Below are 8,545 nucleotides of genomic sequence, written 5' to 3' on the forward strand. Positions count from 1 at the left end.
TTGCAAAGCAGCCCTTTTCTCTCTGTTCCCCACACGCCTGTGTTCAGGATGTGGATGACCATGTATATCAGTGGGTTACATCATCTGAACATGAATCAGCTCTGTAATATTGCTGACGTATATTGAGATGTACCTTTCTGCCTGGCCAGTCATTTCCGCTGTTATATTTGCAGTCTTGGTTGTTCTTGCCCAAGAGTATCCTTGATACTTCTTCTATTCAGTTACTTTTCTTAAAAAAACTTTAAATTCTAACTCAATTATTCAACCCGTTTGCATTCCTCCTCAACCTTTTATCACCTGCACTTGACTACAAGTTATTCTCTCAGCTAAACTGTTAACGAATAATTAAACACTAATTATTATTAAACTATTAATTAAAACATTACATGATACCCAGGAGAGTCTCCTGGACAGTCACAAGTGGTGCAAGCCTTACAACTTGACATTAGTTTTATAATGAGTAATTAAGACCAATTTTCTGAGCAAATTTTTCCAGACAGTGGTATCTGGAAAATACTTCTACTAGTATTTTCAGCCAAGCTACATTTATTGCTTTGTGTCAGTGACAATGTCAGGAGCTTATCCTGTAGTTACTAGGATTTATTATAACACCAGTTGGAGGAAAATACTATAATAACTGACTGAGCTGCATCTGTAAACAATACAGATGTGGTCCAAATTTGCCTACATCCCCTAGTGGTTGACACACCAATAAACCATGGCCTGAAATGTCTCCCAAAGACCAATCCTTTTGATAACAGACCTCCTGTTTCAGTTGTGTCTCTTCTGGTTTCAGAGCACCTCCTACTCATCAGTGGCCCAGCGAACCACTGTCATCACAGTGAGTTAGGGAACTTGCACTCTGTGGGATCCGTTACTGGCCAATACAGTGTTTTGTCCAAACCATGCTGATCTTTTACAATTACAGATAAGAGAACGAGTACTGATCACTTTTTTCCATATTGAACTTCATAGATAGTCCTATGCTTAGTACAAATGGACTGAATAGATTTAATGCTATCAAATCAACAGTGTTTATGTTAGGTAGACAGGAATGTGTTCCTTTCCTCCCAAAGGAAGGATCACTTTTCAGCAAAAGATCTAATTAAGGCCCAAATCTCTGCATCTAGAGGCTAACAAATGTGATTATGATACAAAGAAATGATCTGTACTTAAAACTGGAAAGTGCTTGGTTTTCATATATTGCAGCAGTCCTACAATAAGCATTATGCACACTAACTTCTGGACTTGGGCGAAAAACCACAACCACAATGATTATTGCTGCCCACACAGAGAGTTTTCCAGTCAGGGCAGTGTCAGTGCTTTCACATGAGCACAATCAGCAATCTAGGAAGGCAAAAGACCAGGAAACTCAAGACATCTGAGGGTCAGGAGAGTGTGGTCTGCCTGAAACCTAGCTGCTGTGAGGTAAGCAAGATGGTGAGACTGGGACAAAGAGGGAGGAGAGGAGATGCAATGTGATGCTGAAGTCATCCTGTGCTGCTGACCTTGAATCTTAAGCGTGATTCACTGAGCACCATGTTCTCAGTCAGAGGTAGGAAGCAATAAGCAGAGAACATTTGGCATTCCAGTCCATGAAAAGGCCGAAGCCAACTGTTCTGCTCTCTTCATTCAGCTACTGTAGGAACCAACTACAGACAGCTCTAGGAAGTAAGTGTTACTACGGGGAAAAGGAATGAAACTTGATTACGATAAACTCTTATTCCCACTACTGTGAAAAAAGGAGGAAGAATCTCACCGTTGTCTGTTTGCCTGTAATTGTTATTGCAGACATGACTACACAGTTACAGGTATAGTAATTAAATACTCATAAATTCTATTTTGAAGGTCAAAAGTTTCTAAAATTGTCATATTTTTCATTGTGACTTGTAGCAGCAGAGTTCAGAAGTTCTCAAGTCAGGAGAAGCTGCCAAATGCAACCACACTTCAGTAGGTACCAAGTACCCTTTGGAGCAATTCCTGGTTTTGCGTTATGATAAAAGATCCATCAAATTCTAATCACCTCTCATTACTGCACAAGCAGTAGTTTTTCTGGGTTAGGTAAGCCAGTTCCAGTCCTTCTCCTCACCTACTCTGTCCAAAATTTACATAATGGATCAGACCTTTCTGTGACTCTCAATTTTCATTCTCTTCTTTCCTCTTTCTCCAGCAGGTCACATTCCCAATGTTTCTTCATGATTCAAGGCAACTTTTTATTCACTCATGTGGGTTTTATATTTGGCTTCCATTAAATCAGTATTTGTTTGTGTACATATGCCTCTAAGCACACACACGTTTATACACAGAAGTAGGTAGCTAGATCCCCTCAGCCTTCTCTTTGCACTTCATAGTGACAGTCCTGCTAATAAGCTATGTAATTCAATATTCCCTGTGGCAGAGAATTACTTTTAAATGTTTAGCACATAAGGCATAACTGCTGTGCTCACACATGGGCCAGCTGACTTTCTGATTAGCTTCTGGATGATTCTGCCACCAAACCTCTCGATTTTCCACCATCAACAAAACCCCAGGTTAGTCAATGCCTGAAAAACACTGCCATTTAACATGGTGGAGTAATGCTTTCCTACAAAATGCAATAGATTAGGCCCAAGATTTTTCTAGGGAAAAATAATTTTAAGAAATGAATTTAGGTGGCCTTTTTTTCACTTTGACAAGCCCTGTCTTCAGTCTAGGGCTGCTTGTCACTCCGAACAAAACTTTCAAAACTCAGCTTGCATTCTGACAAGATGAAACAAAGTTTAAACATATCCAACAAGGCTACTCGCTTATATGCTGATGTAGTTTTTCAAAAGACAGTATCAAAACTAGTGCTTTATAGAAACCCTCTCATTTTTTCATGAAGCCAGTGATGTGTGAGTCCTTAAATTGGCCTTTTGTGGTGCTGAGCTGCTGACAATTCATGGTAAAGCAAGCCATGTTTGCTATTTAAAACTAGCTATCCTGCCTTTAGTCATAGACTCTGCCTCTCTCCTGGAGAAAACCTGCAAATGCATACACAGAGATGCATAGCTGGAAGAGTCAAACCCAGTTTCATAACTCTTCCAAGTAAGCCTCCTAAATTATGATGTGATACATTCCAGCTGTAGGCAAGGGAAACTCAGAAGTGTTTAGTCAGTTCTTAGGATGCCTAGGTCTTCATAGTTTACTGTACTTCCATGTGCTTTTCTTCCTCCAGGAAGTGCAGGAGAGCTGAGGACATGAAGAGAGTGTGAAGGGAAATGACCACCAATTCCCTTCTTTTACTCCATTGCTAATTTGTAAGATGAACCATCATGAAAATAACACTTGAAATTCAATCTACATAATGCACATTCCCAACATTTTCTGAAATATGCCCTGGCTTAAATTAAAATGTGAAGTGTATACAGCGAAGGATTTGCCTCTCTGCCAGGAGCAACTGCCTTGTGCAGCTTTCCCACAATGGACATCAAATGTCAACTGGAAAGAAAAAGTTTTTTCTTGCATTGAAAATTTTCCAACTTTATTACATTTGGAAACATAATGTAGTAGTAGAGGGCAACATTATGTCTGACATATTTAATTAGTTTACAAAAAATATGACCAGTAGAAACATTTTGGATAGAACCACTTCATTGCAGAATGATAGATCACATTGACTAATCCTTCTTGCTAAATGATATGTCAAAGTAAATGAACATTTGTATAAAAATGCTGTAACAGTTGAAACTTGAATTAGAGAATCTGTAACGTTGGTTTGTGGTCATAAATTACAGAGAAGCCCTGCAGGCAAGAAGGTAACATTAAATAAGTAAATAAATAAATAAAAAGGCATCCAAATCCAAGAGATAAAATCCAATACTGAAAATGCATTATACTGTGTACTTAGCATTAATCACTTAGGATCTTATAGTACAAATTGCCTCACAGGTCAAATGGACACCCCCAGGTGGAGATTAGTCATTTAAAAGACAAAGGTAGAAAACCTGATTTCAAGTACTAAAACTGTCGTAAAGTCAATTTCTCTTTCATTTTTCCATTTTCCTGCCCTGTTTCAGGGTGAAGGGCTAATAGTACCTGTAGTATATAAGGCTTTTCCAATCAGTAACTGAAAGGAGATCAGGGCAAAAGGGTGTTACTCTTTCAGATCCAACTTCAGTTGTAGCTTCTAACAGCTGTACATCAGTAAGTTATTAAAAATATCTGAATTTTCATCATCTATTCGCTCGTGCACACTGTAACAGTGGTATGTCATCCTCAGATGTGGAATTGGCACAAGATGCCATGAGCACCTGAGAGATGTCATGTGCAGGATGAGCCCCTTTTGCCTGTAACCCCAGCTCAAGAGGAATCTTAATACTGGGAAGTCAGATTCTACAAGCTGTGAGTGCCTCCTGCCTGAATATATTCTGTAAGCCCTTTCATTTGCTGCCTGGATGAAACACTTCCCCCCCGCCCCCCAAACCAACAAGTAATTTGGAGCTTATAGGAGGCGGGGAGGGAAGGAAGGGGAATTCAGTAAGGAAACTTGCTTATTTGCCGGTTTCACTGAAGGCAATGAGGGCTGCAGAGCCCAAAACTTCTGAGGGAAAAAATACTAACAATAAACAAACAAAACCTGAACCCACAAACAAAAGACAGAGGCTTGATTAATCTCTTCTTAAGAAGACTTTCTGACTTCCCTAATTATCTATTTTAGTTATTGTAGTGACATTTCAGAGTGGCTTGGAGTTGATCATCTTTTTTTCCTCCTTTGACACTCCAAGCACTTCAGTCTCCGCAATCAAAATGAAGAAACTTTCAGATATTTCTGACAGGCTTGTCAGAAATCTGGTCTTGGCAGAAATCACACTGAAGAAAGGCGGCACTATCATGCCTATGAATGGTAATTGCGAAGTGGTACCTTAAAACAAGCTGATTCAAAGATCAGTGCTGTGCTTTTTGCAGTGCTCAGGCAGCACTACTAATGTTTTGAGAAGCACTGCTGGCCAGTCGTTTAACCACTTATGTCCTACATGTGGGAGAAACAATGCCCCCTATTCCCCTATTCCCGTTTAACGCAACACTGCAGAAAGTTAGCATGCAGTGTCAGCAGCACACAGTAGTTTGTATGTTGGTGAACAAAGACTATTTTTAGCCCCTAAGCAAAAGATGTCTCTTGGGTCAAAAGATCTTAATATTTAGCAGACTCTAAATAATCAATGAATGCATATTCTATCCCATTTTCAACGCTAACAAAAAAAATGGTGGATTAACATAAGTTTTGGGAAGATGAATTCAAATAGAGATGTAATCACAGCAAGCAGCAGTTTACAGCAGAAGCATATGCTAGGTGCTTTGAAGGGCAGCTGGGGTCCTGTCTCTTTTCTTTGACTACTGAAACCAGTCTCCAGGCTAGGATCCCCAATATATGTGCCCAAAAGGAAATGTTATAAGTTCGTTCTTCTTTTTCCTTCCCCCACCATTGTCTGTAGTCCTCTGTGGCTCAAAAACTAGAACCGTAAGTCCTGTGCTTGGGCACTATCAGGTTGGTGTATGCCTGGGCAGGTGTGTGTGCACATATATGCACAGGTAAGCAGATCAATACACAACTAACTTCTCAGAAAGGAAAGAAACAAAATCAGTGAAGAGCAACAGAATTTACACTAAGCTAAGTTTTCCCTGAGCTAAACTTGGAAATTTAGCTCATATTTTACAGCAAAGTTCAGGTCAGTCATTTGTATCAGCTATGCAACTGATACTCACATTTTCTCTTATTTTAGAGAGAGAAGAGAACAAGGCAGTCTTTTCTCCATGTATACACTGATTTATTTTTTTTTTAGCTGACCTCATTTTTATTTTCCTCAGGTGAATGGCTGCTGGGTTAATACTCCAAGAAGAAGACTAGCTCATAGTACAGAGCATAAATGTCTATGAAATGATAATACCTAACAAAGCAAAGACATACAAACTCCTAAAGTTGGTTTTCATTATGCGCAGAAAGTCTAGGGTTGCCCAGTATCATAAAGCATTAAACTAATACAGTGTCTGTATAAAATTAATAACCTCTCAAATAACAGCCTACTGGATTAAGAAGCTATACAAATTATGCAAACTGCACGAGCCATAGCACGTTTCTATCATAGAATCATAGAACAGTCAGGGTTGGAAAGGACCTTAAGATCATCTAGTTCCAACCCCCCTGCCATGGATGCCTCAGGGCTGAGAAATACTACTTGATTTGGTTTGGGTGACCTTGTCTTGGCAGGATCCACAAGTTGAATGAGGGTGAAAACAGAAGACAGTTCATTTTTTAACATCATAAACTAAAGAGATTCAAAGCCTACTTGGATTTTCAGATGCAAGTGCCAGCATACAACATCAGTCAGCATACAGGATCGCATGTGTGTAGCATGCACACATCTATGCCATATTAGAAAGCATTGGCAAAAATTGAACTAAGGAAAAGCAAACTCAAGGGGATGCTGACACATGAAATCCCATCTACATTCAGCTTAGTAAACAAAGTAAACCTATTTGCAAGGCTGTTATGACCTAGGAAGGTTGTCATTCCTCAGTCCAACTTTAGGATAAAGCAGACAGGAGTCCTGCTCCATTCGAACCCACTATTTCAAGTTCTCTAGCAGCATAAGAGAAGCTAATGAACGAAAAGCTAAGGATGATGAAATGAATCCAGATAAGCCATAAATATCTACATATAGAAGCACATAGCAAGCAAGATAATGAAAAGTTAGCTGGATTTACCGTTTTAATTATCCAAGTGGGTGGTTTGTTTGGGTCTGGGTTTTTTTTGGGTAACGTCGGGAGCTGTGTTCACGAAGACCCGTCCACACGCATCCGCACCGCGGCAGGCTGCGGAGAGCAGAGCGCTTCCCTCCGCCGCCACCGCTCCCCCCGCCAAAAATGAACAACGAAGAAAACACGGGGAGGGGCGGCACCAGCCGGACGGGCAAACTCCGCCGACAGCGCTCCGGCACCGCCCCGGCACCTCCCCTGCCCGGAGGGATGCGGGAGAGGCGGCTCCGCGCCACTCCACCGCCTCGCAACTCGCGCCCGTCGCGGAAGCCTCTGGAGCGACGCGGGCAGGGGCGGCCGGAGGCGGATGCCGGGATGCGGCGAGGCGGTCCCCGGTGATGCTCCACCAGCGGTGCCCGCCGCGGGGATGCGGCTGCCTGCGGGCGGACCCCCGCTCCGGCGCCCTGGGCCGTGGGGAGGGACGCCCCCAGCCTGGCCGCGCAGCGAGAGCAAAGGGGTCCCTTGCGCTTGTGGGGCCGCGCTGCGCTTGTGCCACCTTCACGGCTTCCCGAGCAGGACGCGGGCCATGAGGAGCCCTGCGGGTCCTCGGGGGAGGCTCAGGTGTATCCTAAGTTGGGTGGGAAGGTTGCTGCCTGGTCGTCTGGGGGGTACAGGAGAGGAGAGCAGGGGAAGGTCCATTTCAAACACCCGACTTCTGTGGGATTTTGGATTTTCAGAAGTGCGTGCTTTTCCACAAAAGCTTTAAAAAGCTGAAAATACTAGAAGTTAATTTATAACTTTGGTTATTCAAAAAGGCAAAGGAAAACCTTGAGAGGCTCTAACAACTATTTGCATCACATGGCCACACTGTAGTTTCATCAGTCTGATTAAAGGCAGTCTCCCTGGATCATTTGGTCCTTGCCAGATCCTGAGATGGCTGCTTAGGACTTGCCTTCTGCAGGCTTTTAAAGTTCCAGTTCTGTATGAGCTGAACACAGGTTTTTCTTCTGCAGGTTTTGGCACTAGTGAATACAGTCTTCTCCTCCCTCAGCTATCAGTCACATGTATCTCCTGCTATTGTTTGAATTAATTAATGAGTTTTAATTATACTGCAAGTGACCTTAGAAATATCAGCAATAACAGCGAACCAGTGCTGCTCTGTCTGCTGCTCCTGATGACTAAGAGTTGACTGTTTATGATTAACCTATGTTTGCTCTGTGGTCTGCATCTGGCTTCGGATTGGTGCCATAACACTCAGACTAACAGGAATGTGAAAGTGCCTCTCTAGAACTGACAATTTAGTATATTAGTTTTCTGCAGTGCCTATAAACTTTTTAAAATAGATTTTCTCCTAGGGAAAACTGCTGAAATGACATTGATGGTGGTAGAAATTCTCTAGTAATTCCCAAAACAGTGTGCAAGGGCATTGGGTGTCACAGTGTGAGCAAGCAGTCTCTCCATCTTCTTCTTCAAATATCTCCTTAGGACCTCTTGCTTCCTATGGTGTTTGCTTTGGGTTTGCTCACTGCTGCTTTGTTCTTTGTGAGTTCTTTTGGTTTCAAACTGTGGCTCATCCTTAGATTGTACCCTGCTCAGTGTAGTGCCATCTTCAACAGCTGGTGTGCTCCATAGCAGTAGCTCTGGTGGTAGCAAGAAGGGGCTTTTCTGTTCTGACTATAACAGGTAGTAATTTAAAGCTTATTCTTTAGAGTGATATTTGTGTTGTGTTCTTTTACATAGGAACAGTCATACTGGGTCAGGCAGAAAGTCCTTCTAAGTCCATTATCTTCTCTCTGAGGAGAGCTGGCGGTGGGTACTTGGGGAAAGAGTA

General features: G+C 42.1%; 1 protein-coding gene across 2 annotated transcripts in view; it reads right to left on the reverse strand.

Moving 5' to 3' along the window:
* Positions 1-6,999, reverse strand: part of HTR1F (5-hydroxytryptamine receptor 1F) — a 111,712-nt gene extending 104,713 nt beyond the window's left edge. For both annotated transcript variants that reach the window (XR_003989380.1, XM_030471694.1), the window contains exon 1: positions 6,724-6,999. The gene's annotated coding sequence lies outside the window, so the exon portion shown is untranslated. The remainder of the gene's footprint in view (positions 1-6,723) is intronic.
* Between the last annotated feature and the right edge of the window lie 1,546 nt (positions 7,000-8,545).

Source organism: Strigops habroptila, chromosome 2 (genome assembly GCF_004027225.2).
Source record: "Strigops habroptila isolate Jane chromosome 2, bStrHab1.2.pri, whole genome shotgun sequence".
NCBI classification, from domain to species: domain Eukaryota; kingdom Metazoa; phylum Chordata; class Aves; order Psittaciformes; family Psittacidae; genus Strigops; species Strigops habroptila.